We start from the raw sequence: 27,077 nt of genomic DNA on the forward strand, positions 1-27,077 counted from the left end.
ATCATATTGGCAATAAAAGTCAGTAAATAAGGAGCGTGTGTCGGGACAAAGTTGGGAGTGTTTGTCAAGTTATTCATGTGTTGATACTTACCTCAGTTCAGATTTGCCACAGCAGACAGCGTGCAGTCAATAGACAACCACTCATTGTCTGTTCTGCTTGTACTCCATTACCTTCTTGCTGTTGAACGTAGCTCATTAAATCTCACTTTTCCATACCCCTTGTCCCAGTAAATAAAGTTGTTGGTGGTGCATGCTCTCTCTCTGTCTCTCTCTCTCTCTCTCACTCACCACGCAGTGTTCGGAGGTAATTGAAAACGTGATCCATGAAGTCACAAGTGCAATTTAACTCAAAGCCTATACCCATGTTGGCGCTTCCACTCGGAACAGGTCAAAGAATGAAATTAATTTTTAAAAAGGCGACCCATGAAATTGCACTATGATAGATGGGGTGTAAAAGCAATATTTTAATGCACTTACGGCTATATATTTTCCATCCCCCCCTTGACGTGGTAACATCACTTGTGTTGAAAGATAGAGTTCATTTGGAGAATGAGAGGAAGTCTAGTATCATTGAGGTAAATTTTAAGTAAAAGAATATCGTGTGAAAGAAGACCTCTTGAAGTAGCATTTCATTATTAACTATAACAAGAATAGAATTTTCATAATAAAATAACAACATACAGTGCAAATGTATCATGCCGTTTGTGATTTATGTAATAAAAAATGCTATTATGCTACCTATACAATGTATCTTCATACAACGGTTCATATGATATTTCACTTACATTTTTTGTGTGTTTTGCTACGAATATCAAGCAACACCTGACGCAGGTGTCAATTTCGGTGTCAGTCTTTTCAAAATAAACTTCAGTCTTCACAGGGAACAACTTGGCTAGGTTTCCAACAAAACTACTTAGTTAGGTTTAGGAAAAGATTGCTGTTTCGGTTAAAATAACTCCAGAAGTAACGTAACTTAAGTACGGAAGTTACGTGACAAATAAATCGTTGACTTCTGGTTTCACACGGGTTACTATACGCCGTTTGTTGCTCTTTATACTTCCCGGTTCACGATTACATGGATTACACGCATATTGATTTTGTATATGAATTACAGTGCATTACTTTCCGTAGGTATAGCTACGAATGGTGTATCAGAAGTGCACGACCCATAAGATGCAGGTAGGAATGATGGAGTTTTGACACTATTTCCACAGGTTTTCAAGTCTGTCATTATATCAACACTTTTTCTAAATGTCTGCTGACTAGCTGTATTCTATTCTATATTTAACATTTTGCTAAATTCAGACCATGTGCACAGCCTTTACATGACGGTTAAGTCAAATGTCAGTGAGTCCAGGGAACAGGGGGGGAAAGCAGAAATTGGTCAGCCGTGTCAGTTGGGAATAAAAAAGGCCCAAGTACGTCAGTAAGTAAGCATGACATATCTTAGATTAGTCCACATCTGAGACCATTTCAGCCTCTTAAATTCACATCACAAAGCAGCGTTCCTATTATTAGAAACATTTTTGCATACTGGCTGGTACAGTAAAGCCAAAGCCAATCTGCAGGCGTCTCAAAGGTCCCTCACCAACTGTCACCTCCACCCCTCAGAGAGGAGGCGAGGGCGATGTGGAGGATTCTGGAGGAAGACCGAGGTGCTGAAGGGGCAGCTGCCTTCGCTTCGGTCTGAGTCCTCTGACCCACTTTCCCACCTTTTCCACCTCCCGCGAATTCCCCCACGCCATCTCCTCTCCCGCTTTCTCGCTCAAGATTAATGGTGTGAACCCAAACCTGCTGGCGAACTGGAGGTAAGGAAGATGTCTGAGGTAAGGCCTGACAGAAGTTTGGAGTGCTGGGTAGGAGCGCTGCATGGTTGCGTATGACCACTTTGTGCTCAAATAAATATGGCAGGTCCGCGGGGAGTGTCCTTACGGTGAAGACATCTCGTTGCAGGAGCGGTGCAAAGGAGCTGTAGCTCATATTTCACTCTCTCTGAGCTGCCGAGTTCTCCGTCTTTCAATCTTTCTGTCTCTCTGCCTTGAGGCGGAAAAAAAGGCAAATTCTCAAGCCCCGAAAGTATGTGAGAAGACTTGGTTGGACAGAAGTTCAAGATGTCATAAGGGAGAAGTTGTGTTTCGACACGAAGCCTTGTTTGTGCTCATCAGTAAACCTGTCAGGAGGCCGTTTGATGTCGTATTTGGGTGATGTCCTCGGGCGCCGTGTTTGTGTTAGCTTCCATATGGATTAGCTTCATATAACACTGCCGATCCCTGGGAAGACGCGGCATCCGCAATCTCTTACATCGACATGTATTCCTATGCACAGGAAAAAGGTGCCCTCACTGGGATTGGAATTAATGACAAGGTCCAATAGGAATTCGTCAATATAATTACTCCGGAGGGGGAAAAAGTTTTCTACGGAGCAGAATGTTTCTCAAATCACCACCATACCTCCACCTGCATAATTGATAAGAGTCCTCATGATTAAGCTAATGAGGCTCAGAGCTTAAGCCCCATCCAACAGGCCCTAATTACAAATATGTAATATACCCCCTCCGCTTCAATTAGCATTAGAACAGAAGGTTAAGAATCATTCAATATTCATGCGGACGGTGAACTTCAAGGTTAAGGAGACTGGTCATTTAACCTCAGCTTTAAAATAAAAGTCATTTTCCTTAATTGTCTTTGATGAGCGCCACTAACTATATAGCTGTGGGAGGTGCTTCATCAAGTCAGGTAAAAGTGAAATATTATTGCCTTGTTAACGTATTCTACCTTTTATATTTCTTCTTGTTAAAGTGCCTCAAGAATATATCTGAAACATTCATACACTTTAAGATGAATTTCCGGGTTTTGTTTTTAGATGTTCGAACAGCTTATAGGTGTTGTGCTTTTGCTTGTACCTCTTTGTTACCTACCCCTTCACATTATTATCTTTCGGAATACCTGAGCCAAACAGGTGTGTGACGTAAGGTAGCCGAGCTGTCAGACTCGCGGAGAGATGGTTTCTGATTGACGCCCCTGGAGGCGATGGGAGTAATGGTGCATCATGGGAAAGCTCTCTGCAGACTTGTAAGGACCTCTCTCTTTTATGTGATGAAGGCTCAATGAAAAAGGGATCAAACGTCAAGGTGTGCATGTGTAAGGGATTGGTGTTTTGTGCAACATGTACTACCTTGTGCATAGAGTATTTGTCTTACATCCGCTTTGTCTGTTGCTTTTGAAGGGTCGGGGTATGAGGATATGTTACAGACTGTTCTCATACACCGTTTGTAGCTATACTTAAGAAAAATAATGCACTGTGATTTGTGTATATTCCACGAAATCAATTTGTATGTAACCCATGTAAATGTGAACCAGGATGTATAAAGAGCGACAGGGACAAAGAGCATAGAAGCAAAGAGATGGAACTCTGGTGTTTTTTTGACAATAGCCCCTGCCACTATGTTGGACTGAAAATGGTTATTATTAGTTTTGTTGCCTAAACCTAACCAAGTTGTTTCCTGTGAAGATGTGAGTTTATTTTGAAAGACTAGCAGAAATTGCCAGACATTTGTAGGAAAACGCATGAAAAAATGAGGAATAACTTTTCATAAGATATCATATGAACTGTTGCATGACGATACGTTGCTATAACATATCAGTATAAAGCAATGTATGAGCTGGTGTTCTCAGTCTGAAGCTTACAATTTTAGGTATTATTGCAGTCATCATTTTCATATTTACTACTGAGACATTAGAGTTGCATGGAACGGGAGCTTTAACTTTGGTCTTGCTAGAGTCCACCTCCTCCAGAATGTGTCTGACCATTGACTGGGAGTTTGACAGGGGACTACATTGGCCTTGTGTCAGCACTGGAGACCACAGAGCAGGGCCCGGGACTCAGAGACTGGGCTCAGAGCCCATAGCCTGGAGGCTGTAGGCCCAGGACTGCACCCGTTGGCCTAGACCAGCCCAGCCCAGCACAGCACAGCCTCGACCAGCCCATCCCAGCACTGCTCAGCCCCCTCCTCCCTGTGGCCTCCCTGCACCTTCACCAGCTGCGCTTTTCTGGCTCCAGCTGCTAGGTGTGTATATGCTGCCCGCCCCCTTCCATAGCCCCCTCTTTCCCCTCCATCTCTTGCTTTTTTCCTTTACTGGTTCTCCCTTATTTTCTCATTCCCGATTTGTCCTCTCTGTGTGTCTGCCTCATCCTCTCTCTTTTTTTATCCTCTCTGCCTCTCATCCTTCCCTCCCTTGCCAGACACAGGGGTTGTAATAGTGCCCAGCAATTACTGAGTTGGCATGTGCTGCATTGTTTACTCACAGTCCTATTCCTACTGGACTTTATTAAAACACCATCTGCTGTCAGCTCTGGAATGGTAGGAGAGGTGGTGGAGGAGGAGATGGAAGAGGAAGGCAACGGGAGGAAAGCAATGGATTTGGCTTCGGAACGGAAGGAGAATGGCTGGACTCACGCGGAGAGCGCGGGCTGCCACGGCGGTCTCTTGTCGGAGGGACATCGGCAGTACATGAAACCGACGGAGCTAAATGAGATTTTTTGGTGCAAACAAAGGGTCTGGTAATGGGAACAAACTAAGTGAGTGTGAGTTCCAGGAGACGAGGATCCAAGTTTTTTTTAACAAATGATGCAAGCCTCGAAAGTGCATGAAAATATGAAATCTGTAAAACGCTTTTATAAAGTGTTTATCACACCACGTCTTTGTCCTTTATCCATAATTTGGGATTCATGTTTGACCAAAAGAACATGAAGGCGGACGACAGAGATCCCTCATCAGGCCTGTCGATCACACAGAGCGACTCAGGTGCTAAATAGCATGCGGGGTAATAACAGCATGTTTATGAACACTCACATCTCTCTCTCACACACACATGCACATATAGACCCATGCTGGGTAATAATGCTGTTGGCCCCGCCAATGTAATGACATCCTGATGGTTATTTCATTAGCTGTAATTTGTTATGGGACATGCCATTTCGGACGAGAGCCTGGATTGATTGGATAGTCGTTGAGAGGAGGCGGGCTGGACCCGCTACAAGCTGGATCAATTAGTCAATTATTGCAGATGCTTGGTGTGAACAGTTCTGGCATATTCTGGCGAGTGTGTGTCCGTGTGTTCTCAGGTGTTCCTCTATTGTATTTTACATACTCAAAATGTGATGACTAATGATTTTTTTTATCCCTTGACACAAAAAAACACATCAGTTTGGGCCAAAAAGTCGCTTACAGTCATATTCATAAGAAAGTTGGACAAATATGAAACGCACTGAAAAATAAACAAGCGCAAATTCGCAATAGCTGCGACCACGTTCATGCATTCACTCTCACACAACCTCACACACACTTGACCTCCATGTGCAAGTCTGTCAATCCATTTGGAAGTTTGGAAGCACCTTTTTTTTTGATAGGCCACTCCCATTGCCACGCCCCCTTTTAGCCAATTGGCATGAACACAAAGGTCATGTCTAGAAGGTAACCCGCAAAAAAATAACTTAACTATTGAAGGTCAATGCCTAACCTTCACCATCTCGGGAGAGTTTCGCAATTTGCGTGTTACCTTCTAGCCACGACCGAACACAAACACACACACACTTGACCTCCATGCCAAATTTCAGCCTCCAAGGCGAGAACTGTGGTTGCCAAAGGCCTGGGAAATCTTCTTGAACCGACAAACCAACCAGCTAAAAAATTTCAGATATAGCACAGAAGGACGTCTCCTCTCTAAAATTAAGCCAGACATGTCTTTGCACATGCATTTGAAGAGGATCATATCTAAAAATGTTGAATTCTCGCGGACAATAAGTGGCTCAAAAGACGAGTGAAATATCTGACTTCCAGTCTTCGTGGCTACATCTGTTGCTTTTACTAAATGAGGCACATCACAATCAGAAACAACGTCTCGTTATGTTTTGTCATTTACACCATCGTTGTCAGGCTATTAAACTAATCGCATGCCGACCGCTTAACAGCCAAAAGCTGATCCTTCATGCTGTCCATACGGGGTGAAGTCTAGTGGATGTTTACTTGTGCTGAAATGTCTGTTGGGATCAATGAGGTGGAAGACACGAGAGCACTCGCACAGTGTACACATGTGTAAACATAACACACAATTACAAGGTCTTTCTGGATGCTCTGTGGTCAAGTCTGCTTCACAGCACTCCCTTATTATAATTGGGTGCATATTCTGTAGGAAAGTGAAGGCCAGCTGAGGGAAGATGAAGTGAGGTTAAGGAGGGGGCACTGGGCTGTACGGTGAATACGTTGTGCACTGTAAAGTAGCCCCGTGTCACTGCTGATGCTCTCAACAGAGAGAATGTGGGCAGAATGAGAAACAGTGGAGAATAATGAGAAGAGAAATATCAGATCCTTGTAGGACAGAGCAAACCAGGCTGTGTAGAACGACGTGGAAAAGCTTGTTGCAAGATGTAGCTAGGTAGCTCATAAAGATCACAACATGTATTACACACTTGCACACATTATTGCACACTAATACTGTTGACCAAAGTGTCCCACTTTTGCCATCTGAGATAAAGGATGCCTTTCCTATTCTATATATTCCATTAGTTTAAAAAAGCGGGGATAGTATTTTGAGTTCTGTGAATATTTCACATTAAACTTTAAAAATGAATCCATAATGTAAACTTGTCATAATCATCAAGCACTGTAGGGAATAAGGATGTCCTGAATACCATTTTTTGGGCTTCGAAGCTTCGGTGAGAAATATTCGAAGATATTCAAAGACAACACACACTGATATTCGTCTGAGAATAACTAATAATAATTAATGTTGTGGGATTAGTCCTTATTTCATGGGCTATTTTGGGATTTATACTTTACTATTACATACTAATAAATATATAAAAATGAAGCATCGAATACTGATTTGGAGGAGATTACCATGGCGATGGTCGAAGCTTTGAAATTTTGAAGAATTCGGATCAGCCCTACAGTGAATATTGCTAAATGAATGACTACCAAACTGCATGGTATATTGGGTTGTATACATTGACTTCACCATACACTGTTGAAAATACAGTTTTACTGCAAAGTGCAAATATTTTCTTAAAATATGAAATCTATCAGATTGAATTATTAATATGTTTAAGTGCTCAAATATTTGTCAGACTGCATACAAGCATGTACATATTTTGGCGTTTTATTTACAGCAGAATATAATATTACTGTAGGGGATTGACCATGTCATGCTCTTTTTTTATTGATACGAATATATTCAGTTGCAAATGAGATAAAATAAATACAAAAGAGACGTAGAGTGGAAATAAAAACCTCATCTGAGGCATGGACAGCAGATATCACACTTGCAGTCATGAGTTATTCATGCATTAGAGATATCGCGGATTGACAGCACAATTATGTCAGAGGGTATTACGCATCAGCAACCATGTCGTGCCCCCTGAACGGGCACATACACCACAGTACAGAGGGAAAACAGAAGGGCGTCTGAGGTGAATTCTCTCTAGCTGGGAAAACAGCAGCACTCTGAATTCTAAAACCAGCTCACAGATAAAACCAAATAAATATGTTTCAGTATTTGGAGAGACACCCAAGGACAGTTTGAGGAAGGGGTTAAATTATCATTAAAGGTGCATCGTGTGAGATCAGGCCAGAATTTTTAGTTTAAAACATTCAAAAAATAAACTAACGTTATCAACAGAATGTGAAGAACAAACACTTTTGGTGCTTTGAACGTGTATATAAGCCCAAACCATTTTTAAAGAGTTGAATTCAACAGTTGAAACTTATTATGGTCATCAAGATTTTACAAGGTCTATGTCCAAATAATTCATTGGGTACTTTCAGTATGTTCGGTAATCTCATGGAATCCCCAGGCCATCAGACTTTTAAATATATAATTCATACACCTTCTCACACAAAAAATATATCTTATACTGTATATGTTCTTAATGTATATGTTCTTAATATGTCCTTGTACAAAGTATTTCCTTTGATAATTGTAATGTAAATGTAATATAATTTATTATTTTAATGGAGCTTCCCAGCAAAAAGTATTTCACACTTTTGTACCTGTATAACCGGCGTAACAATAAACAGCTTGAATCTTGAATCTTGAATACGAGGGCTGAGAAAATGGATGCTGACTAAGTTAGTATAGTGAAACATCCGATACAGGACAGGTCTAAGCTTTGGTCTGGTTTCTGAATTTGTTTTCTTTTTAAATAATTTTTATGACTGTATAAGTATTGATGTTTTTAGGTGTTTGTGAAATGTGTCATCTTTCGCAGCAATATTTTCGTTGCTTAATAAAAATTACAGATTGTGGGAGAGCACCTTGGACGAGTATGTGTGTGTGTGTGTGTGTATGTGTGTGTGTGTGTGTGTGTGTGTGTGCCATACCACACAAGCAGACCCTCTGTCTGTGGCAGCCCTCAGCTGGCGATGTCGTCGGGGGTAGGAGGTCAAAGGTCGGACCAAGGTTCATTAAGGCCTGCCATCTTTCAGCCTCCCCAGACGCCGGCATCCCGCTGTCAGCAGCACTGCACGACACAAAAAGATCAAATGAAGGATTATTGTCATTTAGACACAATACATGAAGAGTTCCATCAACAAATGGGAAGATGTTGAAAAATACACCATATATTCGCTGACTGATTTTGAATTTATGCAAAGGTTGTTACTGTAGCTCTTAAAATGTGCTATAATAAGTTCCATTATACAGTGTATTTTGTGAAATCTTGATTGGTAATCATCATTTTTTTGAAATATGGATAGATTTATTTTGGTAATTCAACAGTGACTCTTTCATTCTGATCATACTGTGCAATCAAATCTCAGCAAATTAAAAACAAGCAAGAAATATTGAATCATTTTATGAAATAACAAAATCAATTTGGTGAAAGAGATTCACTGGCTCCTTATACGGCAAATGAGCGCACATGCCGAGAGAGGATACTGTTACTGTACCATTAAACACGGAGGTGTCGTGCACTCGTGTACAGTAGAGTCTAGTTATCTTTAATGAGAGTGAAATCACTGTCTCTTAAAGCAACACATACTGTTTTATAGGTCACATCAGAGCTGCGTTCAAAGCAAGCATCCACCGCAACAACAGGATGGACGGCTCGCACTTCCTCCTCCTGGTTTATTTCACTTCCTCTATTAACTCTACTTTATTTACTACGAGGTTGTCATGGATATCGTGTATGATACTGGACGATAAACAAACAGGGTACAGGATAGTTTAATACATCAACAACAAGACTGACACATATTTTCAATACATGGTGTTGAAAAATTAATTAATTTAGTTTTGGTTATTTTTGGCAGAGGGATGTGAAATAATTATTTATTATTATCAACAACTTATAATTTGATATGATTTTAGTGCAACAATAGCAATCCCACAATAAAAAGGGACAATAAATCGGCACCATCATGTGCACCTTCTGTCAACTGCACTATTCTCCCTCCTAGGAATGTCTCGTAAATCCACCAACCATTTGCTGCAAATGTGAATGTTTATATGCATTCAACTTCTGTCATATAAGTCCATCCCTGGCTTTCTAACACCGTCAGCATTTCTCTCGGCCAGCTGAGGCGCTTTTGGTTACATTTTTTATTTAACATTGTTAAAGTGTTAGACACAACTTTAGGTGAGAAGCTGCGCTTTAAGCTCGGGCATTAAAAACAAATACAAGGATTCAATTATCGCTCGGCACAGTTCGTCAACCAGTGCGACAGGGAGTTAAAGAGTAACAAGGCCGGGGTGTCTAGCGCCGTGACAGCACGTCTCTATCACCTCGGTGATGGAGAGGCCAGCTGAGGATGGACTCTAGTGGCCTGGGACGTGTTCCTCCACCCCTCCCCTCCTTTCGCCCCGCACGCCCTGCCTCCTACAAGCACCTTTTGTGTTGGCTAAATGGGGCTGGATGCACCCCTTTAACTTTGATTTCCATTTCCCATTGTCCGCCCATTGACGGGGAGGGTGACTCCATCTGTGCCTGCCTTGCGTGGTGCCACCCTTTCAATAGGCATATGCTCCACATGTAAGAGCCCTAAACTTGCAGAAGAATGGGAATGGGAAGGAATAATGATATACAAGACGGGCCCCTTACTTCATAGACGCGAGAGAGAGAGAGATTGAGGAAGAGAGAGAGAGAGAAAATACTCCATTCATCAATTTATTGTATGGCCTTTAAAAACTCAACAGCCTTTTTTTTATGTATATTCAAGAGCGCAGAAGAGATTAACACAAAAGCCCCCAACTGAACTGATGGCGTTTTAAATTGCGGTCAAGCTGCTCCGCTCGCCTCCTGAACTGTGCTCGAAAAACGTGAGCGTGTGTTTTACACGAAGAGAGACGCAGCTTGCCCCGCCACCGGCCACAATGGAAGCCCCACCGAACAATTGATAACTGTTAACCAAGGTGGCGCGCCGGGTCAGTTTTGACTTGGAAATGTGCAATATGCTGTGAAAACAGGCCCTTGTGCTCGCTCCCCCCCTCCCTTCAGATCTTATCTCCACATGTGATAACACCACTTAAGATCTCATACAGTAACACACATTAAGTCATTTCCCTCTCCAAACAAGCTGAAGAGGAAGGAGAGTGAAATTTGGTACTAGATTGTTATTAGCCGGTGTTTTTTCTGATTTTTATCTGCAAGCCCCGATTTTGATTTTCAATTTTTTTAAGGATTATATTTGTGTTGAAAGCTAATTTAGCTGGAGAAAGAGCCTAAGACGGTGTGGGAGGAGGAGGCGAAGCTCATGGCTTAATTTGCCCTCCATTCCACTTCATTCATTTACTTATTCATTCATTGCCTCTTTCTCCCTGTCCATCAACCTTATCCTAATCTCTCTCTTTATCCCTCTCCTCCTCGACACCCATGACGCCCGCTGGCCCCACACTCACCCTGACGCTGTCTAACCCCACCCCTCTCCTCTCGCCGCTCCTCCTGTTCAGCTATAAGGCTCTATCGATTACAAGCCTGTCGTACAAAACGACCTAATGGAGGGTCAGCTTTAATGTGACGGGCGGCTGGGTGGGGGGCTAAGTCTTGGTAGGAGCTGCTGGGCCTGGTTTGAAACACCCCCCTTCTCCTTCCTCCTGTGTCCCCGCTCCCTCCTGCTGGGCTCCACCTTGTCCCTCTTAGCCCCTTTCCATTGGAGAGCGGGGGCCATGAAAAATCAACAGCGGAGCCGTCAATCCCCCCTCCACACCCTCCTCCGTCCGCTCCCTTTACAAGGCCCACCGCCGGCTGCAGCCGCTGCCCATGTGCGAGGGTATTTAGTGGGGGCCTGAAAGCTGAAAGGAGAAGCGCTTGGATCAAATGTGTAGGAGGGGGAGTGGGTAGGGAGGGGGTTAGGGAACAGAAGGAGCCCTCTCAGGAGGGGTGCTGAGGCCCCGGCTCGTTTTATAGACTCCCCTGAAAGAACGTGATTACAGATCATTATCCAATTGAAGCAGATTGATGGGCCGGGGTCAAAGTAATATAGCTCATAGTGGCTCAGCGAAAGGGGAGGGGTGAGAGGAGAGGACGGAGGGCAGCGCAGAAGTGCGGGGTAAAGTAGGGGGGGGGTTCGCAGACGGGGTGAAGATGGTATAATGACCGGATTGTCACCAGCGAATGGAGCATGGGAAGGGGGGAGCAAAGGAGCAGAGGAGGAGGGGGAGGAAGAGCCAAACTTGTTCGAATGAAAGACTGGGGCTTTTCTCTTTCAGGAATGGGTTGAAGTAGTACAACAAGTGCTGATGGAGAGGAGAGACGCTGGATAGGCCTTGTCACTCCAGAGGGCAGATAAAGAGACCTTTATGTGGAGAATTTGTCCAGGGTGATTTGGCTGCGTGTCTTCCTTGTAAATAATGTGGTTCATTCTCTTCTTTTTTTTTTACTGAAAGATTGAATCAAGAGTTGTTACAAAATTAGACAGCTGGATTTTAAAAGGTTGTATTCAACAAATAAATGGTCGTTATATACAAAAAAGACTTTCACGATAATTATAAACTTATGTTTTAGGAGAAAGAAAAACTCTTTCTATCAGAGAACACACATTCATGCACATGAGAACCACGCCAACATGCCACGAGTCGGTATGTCATGCCGTTTTTATGTTACATCTATGAATCTGATGCATTCATTAATGGTTTGTTAGCAGGATCGTGGTTCTGTAGATGGTGCCAGTGGACTGGGGTCTTGTGACAGCGAGTGTCTTCATCCACAATAGGGGGCTTATGGGTAATGGCTACGGCACTGAATGGCCTTTTTGATATTGGCTGAGACAAAGTGTCTCTAAATTCCCCCTTCGCTTTCAAGATTTGCACATGTAAAAAAAAAAAAAATCCCTTGAAGACAGCATGAGCATGTTTTAGATCAAGCCTTGACATTTCATTTTTTCGCTTGGGATATTTTAAACAAAATGCATCCGAAATGATGCAGAACTTTAATCGGACTCGACGGATGCACATGCTGTTCGTGTGTTCGCTCGGCATGCAGGAACTGGCTTCACAACTTTGCTCCGTGCAGCCTTTGCCTAATTATTGGATTAATGAAGAATGCACTCATCATCAGCGGCTGTGACGCATAAAAAGGGGCACATACTGTACATTTTAGGAGGCGCTTTATGCACCTCCTGCTCATTTTAAGATGTGAATTTGGAAGGCAGCGCAATTACATGTGTTCAGGAAGCACACACACAACAGCTTCAATACATGCATGGACTACATGCTATGTTTTTATGGGATTTTGTTTGGTGCTTTAATCCTTACCATGATGTTTTCTTCTGAGTTACAAGCTCTGATTTGTGAGAATTTTTTTTGCAAATGAACGTCTACTAAGAGAGACAGAAATACACGACAGACACAGAGTCATAGGCTTTAAAAAAAGCCATGCTTCCTCTGTTTTACGCCAGTCTGGGAACTGACACTGAGCAGACTGACCCATGTGATTACATCCTCAGAGAGAGTGTGTGTGTGTGTGTGTGTGTGTGTGTGTGTGTTTGCATGTGCACATGTACTGTCTGCAAGTGTGTGTGCCGGTGTTTTGGCTGTACATTTCCTTTTTTTTCATGTGTGTTGTGGAAAGATAGTGGGTGACTCAGTCCAGCTTTGGGGGAACCAGCCACACCAGGTGGATCTGATTGAAACCATTGCTGGATGAAGAGAAGAGAAGAGAAGAGAAGAGAAGAGAAGAGAAGAGAAGAGAAGAGAAGAGAAGAGAAGAGAAGAGAAGAGAAGAGAAGAGAAGAGAAGAGAAGAGAAGAGAAGAGAAGATGCTTTCTTGGTATTTGAAGACCAAAGATTTTTCCACATTTTTAAAGGAACCATGTGTAGCATTTAGGCACCCGAATTGACTGTTATCAGGCCATTAAATAGGCGTTATCGGTCACTCTATAGATGTGGGTCATTAGGGGCCTATTACTGTATGTTGTAAAAGTGAAAATAAACTTAAAAGCAACACATTCTAAACTGTAAAACTGAATGAACTGTTACCTTTTGAACACAAATAAAAAGGTTTCTTTAGCTTTAGGCAACAAAACTACTTAGTTAAGTTTAGGGAAAAACATCATGTTTTGGCTTAAAATAACTACATTTCTAAAGTGGTTTCACGCAGGATGCGTACCCCGGTGTCCTGGGAGTAAGCCCTGTGTTTTGTGTCCCATCTCAAAATTACTGCGGTTGCTAGAGGTCACTGTTCCTTCTTTCGGTGATCTACCATTTGAATAGATGATAAAACCTACTCTTGGATGTAGTAGGACCCTATTTACAGCCCCCGATAACAGTCTAGTCGGCTGATTTAAGGGAATCTATTAGCAGAAATGGATTATAATATTAATGATTATGTTTTCTTAGTGTTTAATCTCCTGAAAATATGAATTGTTGTGTTTTCATTACCTTAGAATGATCCATTTATATCTACATACAAAGCGGGTCCTCTTCACGGAGCCGGCTGCCATGTTTCTACAGAAGCCCAGAACAGACAAACCAAAAACTGGACTCTAGAGAGGGCCATTCGCATTTTCACGTCGGCACAGTTGTTCTCCTGCACACTGGGCACCCGGGAGAAGTTTCAGTTGGTTGCATTTAGGGGTTTCGCAATATACTGATATTGACGATAACCATGATATTTAAAAAAGAAAAGATATATTGTATCATGTTAATAATACACATATGATAATGTCGTGTACATAACCGAGCACCTCTTAAATCATGCTTCTGTACAGCTATGGTTACAGACCCTCTCTCCACCTCCCAGTACTCGTTTGAGTGTAATTCACTTACCAAAAAAGACACAAAACGCACAATAAACAAAGTTAAAGATGAATTTGACTGATTATGGTTTTATTTTTATCAAATGTCCTATAGATATCACGATAATATCGTTATCGTGAATTCTTTTGGCCACAATAATCATCTGATATCATGACAGGCCTAGTTGCAATCTGCAACATCACCGCTAGATACCGCCAGATGCTACACACTGCACCTTTAAGGGATAAATGATGTGTTCCATAGTTTCTCGTTCATTTGTAATTCTCTTCAGTTGGTGCCTATCTCATCTCGGCATGAAACCCTTGATTTGTGTTGGTGCTGGATATCCATACAGGCAGGGAAAAAAATGATCAAGCGCCAGGCATCGCTATAGGTCAGACTGTAATTGCAAATTCTTGTGGATTAAAGCAATTGATCTCTGATTAAACCGCTCTGTTACATCTCATAAATGTCTTTGATACTGACCTCTTTTTCCAACATTCGAACAGAGTCACTAATAGATCTGCAAATTATGAGCTTCACAGCTGCTGTTGTCTTTAATTTACCTGAAACAAAGTGACGAAGATGCTCACGAAGGCCAGGAAGCATCATCAAACAGCAGCATCTATATACTCTGTGTAATGAGTCTCACATTGTATATGAAACTGAAACGTGAAAAATAAGAATTTTACTCTTCATTCTTCAACTGCACCTCTTAAATGAAGTTATAATTTTACAAAATGTCAGAACACAAAGTTAGTCAGTCTGGTAAGTCAATTAAACCATCTCGTAAACAAGTTGTCTTTGAAGACACCACACACTGTAGCTACAGCTCCGCGACCTGCATGCTAAACCCAGTTACAGGCGAGAGAGGAAGCCCCGACTCCCTCTGCGTTACACTTAGTCAGATAATTGGAAATGCGAGGGCATTAACTCCAACGGGATTAAGAAGGGGAATTAAATATGTTAATCCCCAAAATAGGTAAATAGCCTCAGTGATACAATAACCAATTTCTAGGGTTTTCCTCCCCCGAGGACACGTCTGCCTTTGAACGCAACGCACACGCTCACGAGCACATGGCGCACATAAACATGAACACACACACATTGCACGGGGCGAGAAAGAGTCTCGAGCGTTCCAGAAAGTTCTCCAAGGTCATGCCTGTGGTGTCGCGTGGCCCCGTGGCTGACTCTTGAACCTGTTCTCCCAGGTCTGCCTCTTTGTTCTAGAGATCATTACCTCTGTCGCTCCGCTCCCCCTCCCGAGACCGCTTTGTCGCCATGTGTTCATCTGCCTTGTAATTATAGCACGGTCCTGGATGTCACGGTTTAGGGACTCTGCCCGGGTGTGAGTGAATGTGTGCGTGTCAAGGGGGACTGAGCGTAAGATGTTATATTGTGCTTTTGTGCGTCAGTGATGGAGCATGGACAGTAGTGTTTACGAGAGCACAGTTACGCGTGTATAATTTCAATCACCAAAAAAAAAAAAGAAAGGCGGCATCGTAAATTGAATATAGTGCACTTTCTCTTTAAACTATTCAAGCAATGGCACCGCCTTTGGAGATGGCAACAGAGCTGGCTTTTTTGATGAGCTACTGTACTTGTGTCAGGAACATGAAACAACTGAATAAAAAAAGTGTATATTCAAAACACTGTCACATAAATCATCAGTGCCGGGGCATCAGTCGTGGGCAAAAATCAAGTTAAAGTTCCCCACCGAGTTCAAAGTACATTTTTATACACAATTAGTGGAGTACAATTTCGGTTGGAACCGAAGCATGGCGAAGAAAGCCCAAGGTCAATTTGCTGATCGCCTCTGAGAAACATTATTTTTATGTCTCTGTGTGTCCAAAGATGAATGTCTTGGAGGGGGGAAGAGAAAATAAGAGGGAGAAAAGAAAACATTAAAAGAGAGAAGTCAATCATTCAAGAATGCAAGACCGTAATGCACCACAGTCAAATTCAATAAAGTCATTATTCCTGGCTTAGCCATAGCAATAGTATTTTTCCTGGATATCCTATACCGCTTATCCCAATTCCTTTCTCTCCGTCGCTCTCTTTCTCTCACCATTCCTCTTCTCAGTTCTGGCTACGGGGCATGTAGGATGGCATCAATACTCTCATTTCGCAACATGAAACCCTCTATTTACTCCAAAAGATTCATCTGTGATGGATGTCATTCTGCGACGGCTACCTCGACAAAAGGCAGAAAGCGGCTTCTTCACGCCAAACCTCGGCGTATTACCCCTGACATATTCTATTAGGCCGATTACACATAATGATGCCAAATAAGCAGCGAATGAAGAAGCTGGGGAGTTATCGCTGCCCCCCAACGGAAAAGAGAAGGGGAAAAAAAAACGCTCAGCAAAGTTTCTTATCTCAATCCAGCTGAAGGAGGAACCACACACACACAGTCCAAGCTGCACTTATCAGTCATTAGGCATTTAAATGCTTGCCCAGAGAGAAATTAGATTTGTGAGGAGTTAAGAAGATAACCAGTGGCACACTCTTAAAACGGATGGAGCACTTTCAACACATTTGAGTGGAGACAACTTATACACTTACTGAGTGAATATTACCGACGCATGTGTTGTGATTAACGCAATTTGAATTGACAAGTAACACGAGACGAGGTGTCCCTTAATTCAGCATATTGTAGGTGTAGACGTAAAGGACACTAAAGATCACAAATTACACAATTATTCCGTTTATGGCTCCAAAACTAGGAGGTTAGGTTTTATGTCCCATTTGTTAGTTGCCATGTTTGTTTGTTACAGTAACAGCAGGGTGTCTCAAATAACAGATTTCAATGAAATTTGGTGGAGCCATGGTCCAAGAAACAAGTGATTAGATTTGGGTGCAGATCAAGATCCAGGTTTTTTTTTTTTTACAGGGTTTCCTGAACAGGGCGGCATAAGCCACATATAGGCAGTTGCTTGGGGCACCACCTTCTGGGGGGCACTGGTCGCTCTCTCTATTTAATAAATAAATAAATAAATAAGTAAATAAATAAATAAGTAAATAAGTAAATAAATAAATAAGTAAATAAATAAAACAGCGGTGGACGCCCTTCCTTTTCTGCATTGAGGTAACAAATGAACAAATAAAGAAAGAAAGAAAGAAATACACTTTTCACCTCTGTAACTCTGTTTCTCACACTTTTTCATCTGCCCGGCCACACTTTTTGTTGTTAATAAAAGTGTAAATTGTAGTCAAACTGACTAAACACTTTTAAGCCCACAATATCAGGGACCAATTGTTTATTTATATTATAATAAATACAGTTATTTATCAAAATAAAAACCTTAATTTTTGTCTTAAATCCATTGTGATGTCTGATGTGTGTTGCGGTTTACGGGGCTACGGTTTGGGTTCTTGGGGGGGCTCCAAATCCGAATTTTGTCAAGCCGGCCCTGTTCCTGAAAATATAACACACTGTAGGACATTTTTAACTTTTTTTTTATTATTAACTCATGCACTTAATAGTATGAAAAAACGTTGGCACAAGTATCATGTGATTGTCTACCACATCAGGATCCAGATGCGAGTTGAAATTTTCTAAACATTTTTCATTATTAAACATAACAAACGGTAAGGATTGTGCAGTCTTGGCACATATACAGTATGCACTTTTTGAGTGCGGTGTGGTAATTTTAGTGGATTTCAAAGTGCGGTCCAGGGACCCCCAGGAGTCTTGGGGGAGTTATATAGGGATCACCTGTACCAGATACTACAACCTAATTCTTTGGAATTACCCATGTTAAAGTATGAGCACTAAATCAACTTTATCCTGTGGAAAGCACAGTAGATATCAACACAATTAGCTACATCAGCAACAACAGAAATCCTTCCGTATGGTGGTACCTCTCATCAAAAGAGTTTTGTTGGGACTTGACCAATCTGTGAAGTGTGTCGGTGTTTTTGGAAGAAGTGTTGTTGTACATCCTCCCCGCTGACAGCTACAGCACTAAAGAACAAGGCTACAGTAACACCACCTCGCCCCATCACTCCGGGCTCAGCTGTTGCCAGTGGAACAAATTGCGGAGCATTTACCAAACTTTTATTAGGTTCACAAAACAAGATTCCGTGCCATAGATGTGGGCGAGGGGTATTAATTTAGGGAAATGAGCACAGGGGTAAATAAAGGCTGTCTGGTTGCCGTCCTAACAGGAAATGCTATGCAGGGGACCGGTGGAGGTGGGGGTGAAGATGGAGGGAGTAGGAGGGAGGGGGGGAAACAATTATGACCTCATTTAATAGTCTCTCTCTCTCTCTTTCTCTCTCTCTCTCGGCTCCCAGGCAGAGATCGGAAAGGAATGCCCAGTTTCAAAACCGCAAGTCACCTCTGAACATGGGAGCATTTGGCCTAAGTGTTTCCTGTTGCAATAAAAATGTACGTCAAGTATGTGAACCGAGGTTCCTCTGTGCACGCACACACATCCACACGCAACTGCAACCACAGTATTCTGGTTTGGAATCCTCCACACAGCAGAAATTAGTCCGTTATGAACTGTACTGCCACTGCCCGAGCACAGCAGTGTGATTAAACCAAGCATGGAGTGTGGAGGCTAAATGTGTGTGTGTGTGTGTTTTGGAGTGGTATTGTGAAATGGGTGGGGGTTATACTGTGTGATACAAAGCCATTGCCGTTCTGGTGCCGGGCTCATGATAAGAGTTTGGGAAGTCGTCGCATGGCGATAGCCACGGGCACAAATGTGCAAAGGGGGCTCCGAGTGCTAATTTTATTCATTTACCTCCCTCTCTGGATAATTGTTTCTGTCAACCAGCGACGGCTTGATAAAGGATTTCACGCCGCTGAAAACAGTTACACGGCTACTTTGGAAGGTGATCGCCAGAGACGATTATATTTATCACCTGCTTTAATATCCACAGTGTGGTGTAAATTGATTCATTCTCCGAGGATCGCTGTCGCAGGGAGCAGGGTGTGAAGAGTTCTGCACCCAAATAAGACATCTGACATTTGACACCTAACACTGCAAAATGAGCACTGACAAAATCCTACTTACACTGATACTATTATATTACACTGTCAAAATGTTTATTAATCAATTTCGCCCAAAATGCGTCTGAGTCCTGTTTGAACGTAATTCATTAATGTTTATGATTAGATGACACATTAGCACAAACATACTGTCATACATGTCTGATCACATTATGCTGTAATACAATATCTGTAACCAAAGGAGTGACAATAATGTTGAGATTAAACTACTAAGTTCAATGCCTGCATTGTAAAGTTCAGTAAAATTAATTATTGAAGAATACTATTTGTTATTAAACATTATTCGTGGACACATTTTTGATACTAAAATGATTTGTGTTGGATATTAAAATAGTTAACCTCTCTATGTTTGTATCTATTTTAACTCATTTGTGCCCGCAACTGAAATTTTTGATTTCCTTCAGTGGAAGTGTTCTCTGGGCTTGCCTAAGCACAAATGTGAAGACATTTAAAAAATCGGTCAAACTGCTGAAAAGTGAGTTTTCCTTATCATACTATATCTAGTATTTGGGCACATGGGACTACTGTTTTTTTAATATTCTCCATTATATTTTAGGAAAAAAACGTCCAATGTGCCCAAATACTAGATAGAGTATGATAAGAAAATTACTGTATCTCGGAAACTACAAGGAGCACAATCAAGTATTTGGTATCTATGAATTCATAACAAGTTGAATATCAAAGATATGCACACATATGCAGTGTAAAAAAATATTTTATATGGAAAACATTTAATAAAATAAATAATGTTTTTCCTCATTTATCAAAAATCCTGAATTTGACTATTAATAAAAGTGTGATTTTTCATGTAATCAAACACTTTCAAAGTTGAACTGTTAGATACTTGCGTAAAGTATGGCCGTACCAAATTTCAAGACTTTTGACCAATCACAACAAATGTTATAGCGTTTTCCTTACCATACTTTGGGCACAAATGGGTTAAGGATAAAACAAAATCTGGAAGTACAAAATCGGTCGTCATGTCATTGTGAACTTTTTTTTAAAAAATTTTGATTACCCACAAATCTTTGAAACACAAATGTAAGTACAAAATAAAAGCATAGTAATATTCCAATAATCATACTTAACCCTTCTTAGAATTGAAAAGAAATAATTTCCTTTCTCACGCTTCCTTTTATGAACTGTAACCGCCACCGTGAACCGTCGGTCAAGTCGGCAGATTTTACGAAACAGATGTCAACGGCGACTGATAGAAATCTTAACAGATTCATCAGCTTCGACGAATAAAAAAAAAGAAAAAAAAGAAAAAAAAACTTTACAGGTGTTAGAAGTCACTCACAAAGCTTTTTAAATTCCACAGCACACCTTTACTTCTGACAGATTCCCACCCATTGAAAAGAGTGGCCTGGAAGCCTTCTTCCCCCGGAGTTCAAAAACACGTCGCTCTGCCTCCACTCGGGGAAGCCGGCTTTTATTGGACCCTTTGTGGAACATCCTTTCTTCCCCCTCATCAAAAGAAGGAAAATAAGTCAAGGCGTAGTCACATTTCCCCTCTCTTTTATTACTATTCTAATAATACTCCATATTTGTTCGTGCCTTCATCTTTTCAATGCACTCATTGAATGTGTGTGCAAGACTATAGTGACTGTACTCTAAGCCTCAGTGGGCAAATGCACTGGATGGAGAGAGGGGACTTCTCGTTCTTTCTCATACCTTTACTGCTACAGTATATGTCTGAGTGACGCGGCCATATCAATGAAAAGAACAAAGTGAAATAGCACATGTATAAGAGAGGGCGGAAGATAAAGAAAAATATCTGGCTGACATTCCGGAAATAGCGGCTTTTACAGTAAAGGAGACGCGGGAGAGGAAATGGATTGGAGGAGGAATACAGTTTGTGTGTGTGTGTGTGTGTGTGTGCAGACAGGTCTTGTTAAAACCAGTCTATACTAAAGCAGCTCAGGCCCCTTTGACCTACAGAGGCCTGTGGAGGTGGTGATGGTGTCTGCGGAGGAAGAGGAGGAGGAGAGGTGGAGCGTTGGAGTGCAGTTTCCTTCGCTCACTGGAATGAATGGTATGGAGCAGTAGTGACCATTCATGCATGCTCCTTTACCTCTCTCCACCCCTCCTCCTCCTCCTCCTCCTCCTCCTCCGTCTCACTCGTTGTTTGAGATTTTTTGGTGGGAAGGAGGGAATTGAGAAAGAGGGCGAAAGGGAGGGAGATAAGAATTTAAGAGATAGAAAATCAAAAGAAGGAGGGATAAGGTGAGGAAAAGAAGAAGAGATAGACCAAACATAGAGAGAGAGAGAGAGAGAGAGAGAGAGGAAGAGAGAGACGCAGGACTGTAGTCACTGGGCCACTGGAGTTGGAGAGCAGCGCAGCGTGAAATAAGGGAGAGGAGCAGCTGAACCAGAAAGAACCCAGGCTGCTCATTACAAAGGCCTCGGCCTGACTCCTACCCTCCACACACACTGTAGCACACGCTCTCACACACATATACGGGAAGGTACACAGATATGCACGAGGAAACAAAAAGAAAAACTCATAACGTAAGCCATTTGGCGGACGCTTTAACGTGGGTGTGCACTCGTGTATTGCACATCTGCAAAGTGACACAGGAGCCACAAATTTGTGCACTGTAAATTTGTTCCATCAACAATAAAAATAAAAGTTCAACAAAACATCAAGTTTTTAGACTTCCGCTGCTTATGCAAAGATGTAAAGAATGAATTGCGAGAGCAGTCGATACTAGCTAAACTAGCCAGGAGCTGATTATCTGCATTTGGTTTTTTTTTCTTCCACATATCGACTCAGTGAAAATGTTACACTCGTCAAAAAAACTTTGGCAAGCTTTTCCAAAACCACGCAGGGCGACGGGAGAGGAGGAGGAGGAAGTCTCATTGTGTGACCCTCCTCTCGCCGCCGTGACAGCTGATGAAACATTTGGTGCAACTTGTTTATTTAGATTTGATTTCCTCCTCCCAACATCTGAGCAGCTGCCTCTCGACGCACACGGTTCACAAACATCTCAGTCAAGGGCACGAATAAGTGTGTCGCCAGACTGGCGTGATATTTACTTTTATATAAGCAGAGAGCGTAAATCTAATATCAAATTGCATGACTGTTAATGGGATCAGGAAAGTGCTTTGTTTTTGTTAATTTTACATTTCAAAATAAAGTTAAATTGTAGATAAATATTGCTATGTATTGAAAAAAATATATTTTGAAATTTAGTGAAACCTGTATTTTACTAGTTTAAACATTTAATCTAAATAAATCTTGTCTGACAAAAGCAAAACTTTTATTTGCACCAATCTTTGACAGTAAACGCACACAGGAAATGACTTCATCCGTCTTAACAAATAAAGTGACTCTGATACATTATATTACTTCGTCAACATTACAACTCACTCCTTCATGTTTTAAACACACACTGGAACTGAGGGCCAGTAGCGCTATTCAATCCAGCAGGGAGATGTAAATATTAAAAAAGACACATATAGAGATGTAACAAGTATGGGATGACAATATGCTCCTTAGATATTCCTTTACAAGTTCTCATAAGACCTTCTTCTTTTTTTTCAATTCAAACAGAAGAAGCTGTAAACCAGTGCTGCAGTGGCTGCTGATAATCCCCCGCCTCCCGCCTCGCTCGCTGACACATATTCTGTGAAATACTGCCATCTCTTGGTGCTTCACATGAGGGTTTTACAGACAGACAGGGAGCACTGGTGGCTCAGACTTCAATCAGAAGTCAAAGGCCACTAGAGGCCGGGTCCCTGTTGGGCTCAGTAGAGATATAAGATCCTGATTATAAGAGTCATGCAAGACGATCATAGTGTGACAATATACTTTTTTTTTTTGTTGTGGACACTTGATGCAAGTCCTCCCCAACTGAAAATATGTGTACCATGTACTTCCTGGGAAGGAGTGCTATTTAAAAAAATGGTAGTTGCAGAAATGTGGTGACAATTAAAAAAGCAAATGACCAAAAGAATGTATCATAATGTAATGAAACAGTCACCATTATGACCATTTTCTTCTTCTTATCTCCACATATAACCTGTGTCTATATAGCTTTCAATGGTTAGCAATGTGTTGTGATTTTTGTCAGCAACAAATGTGAGTAAACGCTGCACAAAATGTCACATTTTATGGTCTAAAACGTGCTTGACACGTCCTTTTTTTTTTTTTTTTACTGAAAATCTTTCAGAATCAGAGTCGGGTTTTATACGCCAACACTCTAGTTTTCTGCATCTCTCTACACAGAAATAGAAATAACAGTTAAGATACAAGGACAAAAAGGTTACTCCATTATTGAGAAAAAAAAAAGTCTGTTAAAGGATCATAAGGCTGAGAAAAATGACTGTATTTTGGTTATTTTGGTTGGTCAAACTACTCCAAAAAGCATAACGCTAAAAAAAAAATAGGCTCCCTTTCTTACAGTAGTTCATGAAAAGCAGTCATGTTGGAAATGCATGATTTACATCCTGTGGTGAAATAATGCTTCCCATTTACGCAACTCAAAATGTAACATTACCGTCGTCCTTTGAACGCCACCTATAAGAACTACCTACATGTCAAAACTCAAGTGAAAAAAAGCGAATGTGCATCTCGCTAAAATAAAAACACAAATCATTTCTTTAGTGGTTTCTGTTCACTGCTGCACACACAGCAAACTGTGGTAACCAGTCATGATGCGGTGGTTTGCCGAACTGATTCAGCAGGTTTCCGAGCCGAGATTTGTGTCTGCGCGTCGTCGTCGACACATGCAGATGAAAGTGACATCTTTTTTGAAAGGGGAGTGAAAGTGTATTTCTCTCTCTGCCTCACAGTGTATAGTGGAGTTGTAACTCAATACTCCCCAGTCAGTGCTTTGCACGGTTCCTACAGAGGGACTGTTGTGTTTCACAGAATGTATTTCCAGCGTGGAACAGGTTGTTCATCACAAGGTCTGTTGATCTTAAACACACACACACTGAGCTGGGAACTCTGAAGTGTGAAAATAAACATTTTCACCTAACCACTAATCTTCTCTCTCTCTTTCCTCTCTCTCTCTCTCTCTTCGCCGCCCTCCCTCTCTCTCTCTCTCTGATCTCAGGCATTCTAACGTGAGCTTCATTTACAACTTTCATTTCAATTTGTCCCGTTAGTCCATATGTTATTGTAGCGGAACCGGCGCCAGGGCCTCTGGTTAGTGAAAATGTCAGATTCTTTGATTTGATTTTATAGGATTTCAGCGGGGACTAACGGGGGCTGTGGTGGTTCTGGCCTTCGCCTCCTGCGAGTGGACCGACTACTGTTTGCATTTAAACATCCATCTGAGCCAGAATCCCCCCGAGGATTCATTTGTTTCACAGAGGGTCAATTACCTCTCAGCACCTTAACCCCCCATACAAAAAAAGCTATTTTTTTCCAGCTGATTGTTCCTGTTTAGTTAAGGTGTAGGAAGAAGGAGGTCACCGTTTTAATTAGGCACTATTTAACACCAATAACAAACTGATTATTTGCCAAATGGCTCTTGCGAACTGATGGTTGGCATGTTGAGCGCTACTTTTTTTTCTGACTGAGGTCACAAATCGGCTGATTGAGGTTTCTATGGATACAGATACTGACTTTTCTCCCTCCTAACCCCTCTCCGTCTCTTTCTCTCTCTACCCCCTGTGCAGTGTCATTGCCGAGCGCTAAGTAAATACGTGCTCTTTATGTTCCTCGTTGCCTTTCAATATTTGGCAGCGTGGCAGCGGGGGATCAAAATATGTGTGTCTGCTAAATGTCAGCGGGTAAAAAAGGGGGCTGAGTTTAGAGCGGCACACACCATGAAGCACCTGCTGTAAAGGCGAGCAGCGGGGGGAAGTTTCATCTCGGTTTGATCCGAAATGGGAAAAGGCTACACGTCAACAGCGGCCCCCACACAGTCAATTTAGCCCCCCATTCAACAGATGGTAGTAGAATACCTCACCTTGGCATTTTAATCAGTTATTATGGAGATTGCGCGTCATAATCTAATGCTGCAATTGATTATCGGTTCCCTAAATATTGTTGTTTATCCCTTGACATTAAAGGTGGATGTTTGGAGCAAAAGCAATGAGTCACAATTATCATTATTTCGAGCTCACCTTAACTTATCTATAATCAGATTAGATTTTTATGGAAGGCAACCCACAGAGACATCTGTGCCTTCTTAAAAGGCTATCATGGCTTAATGTATTAAAAATGCGGTAATTGATAATAACGCTGAAATCTGAAATTATTCAGTTTTCATGTTTGCAAAGCAGGGGGGTCGATTGTGCAACAAATAGGACCGCTTTCCGTAAAAAATTCAGTTGCTTAATAAAAACAGTTGCCAGGGAGGGGAAGTGGGTCTGGCTGGTTTGGGGGTTTACGTCTGACATCAAATAAGGTTTGGATTCTATGTGAAACGGTCTGGATGAGCGTGACCAGCCATGGGAAGTATCTTTGGCCTCCAGGGACTGAAAAAAAAGACAGGAAGCCCTGAAGAGCCACTGCAGGCCATCTCCTCCTCCTCCTCCACGCCACTTGGCCTTTGTCTTTACTTTGTGTGTGCACCCCTCTGACTGAATGTGTGTGTGTGTGTGTGTGTGTGCGTGTGTGTTTGCATCTGCATCCTGTCCTTGCTGCCTGTCCCTGGCTGCACCATTGGAGGCAGCTGATGCTATCTCATGGCATTATTGTGGCAGCCCCTGCTGCGAATAATCAAAGGCAGCTGTTTGGAAAATACCAGAGATGCCTAATAAGAAGCACTGATGGCCTGGATTCACTCTTTAACCCAACGAGCCCCCCATGTCTGAAACAAAATGCACCGGATCAATTATTATTCCCGGCATGCAGACTGTGTGCCTCCTTTTCAAGACATGTCATATTGTCCTTGTGCAATTTGACATTAATAAGCCACAAAGACTGAACATTTACTTGACTTTAAAGTCTTTTCTCTCAGTCTAAATGTATTTTTAGCACAACCAGCTAATAATTCCCGCAGTGTGTAGCCATATTGAGAGGAGGAAAAGACCTATTATTTCTATTATTTGGATTGCGCACCGAGGCAGCTTTCGGGGTTTGATTATGTTTTGTTTGGACAAGTCAGTTAATGAACGCCAATCGCGGGATGCCGGTAGTTCCCGGCGCATATCTGCCGATCCGGGGGTCCCAGCAGATCTTGGCTAAACACTGGGCGAGGCAAAAACAAATCTGTCTGTCAGTACAGGGTTAGGACTCCTAATTAGAGGTCCTGACTCTCTGTCCGCGGCTCCAAGTCAAGCGTCAGCTCCCCCTGATTGGTACAAATCTCGTTTTTCTAAGCCTCAAAGGTTCGCGGGGAGGGTCAGCGGCTCGCCGTGATGCTGATTTGCTTGTACCTTTAAAAGGGCATTGATTACGTAATTAGAAAGGGAAAATGTTGCACCATGGTGGACTCGGAGGAGGGCTTTTTTTTATAAATGGTGGGAACTTTCTTGCACTGAATGTGGACTCATGATAGGGAGGGCAGTTCACTCACAGAAGTCAGGAAGTTAGTAAGACGTCTAATATTGGTATTTTCTTCAGAATTTCAGCTTAGCATTTCCTTTTTGGTTTAGCAGTGAGATCCTATCAGTCTCCTGAGGTCAACCCAAACAACACCAAAATTCTGGGCAACCGTTCACACAGATCATCTCTCCTTTTCTACTGACTCACTTAGCAAGGTACTTCTGGGAAACGCAGTCTGGTCATTTTTACATGATAACATCATCACCTTTACTGTTACTAAGATAGCTCCAGCGGCGAAAGCATTATGGGAAGTGAAATGTGGTCAAGCGTAGCATCAAAAACAAAAAAAAAACATGTTGTTTAGTGGAAGTTTATTTCA

The 27,077-nt window shown here is 42.0% G+C and overlaps 1 long non-coding RNA gene across 3 annotated transcripts in view; it reads right to left on the minus strand.

Moving 5' to 3' along the window:
* The window catches only part of LOC141759536 (uncharacterized), a 140,423-nt gene that overhangs the window by 47,427 nt on the left and 65,919 nt on the right, over positions 1 to 27,077 (minus strand). For all 3 annotated transcript variants that reach the window (XR_012592137.1, XR_012592138.1, XR_012592136.1), the window contains exon 3: positions 8,378 to 8,517. This is a non-coding gene — a long non-coding RNA (uncharacterized LOC141759536). The remainder of the gene's footprint in view (positions 1 to 8,377; positions 8,518 to 27,077) is intronic.

This window comes from Sebastes fasciatus, chromosome 21 (genome assembly GCF_043250625.1).
Source record: "Sebastes fasciatus isolate fSebFas1 chromosome 21, fSebFas1.pri, whole genome shotgun sequence".
Classification (NCBI taxonomy): domain Eukaryota; kingdom Metazoa; phylum Chordata; class Actinopteri; order Perciformes; family Sebastidae; genus Sebastes; species Sebastes fasciatus.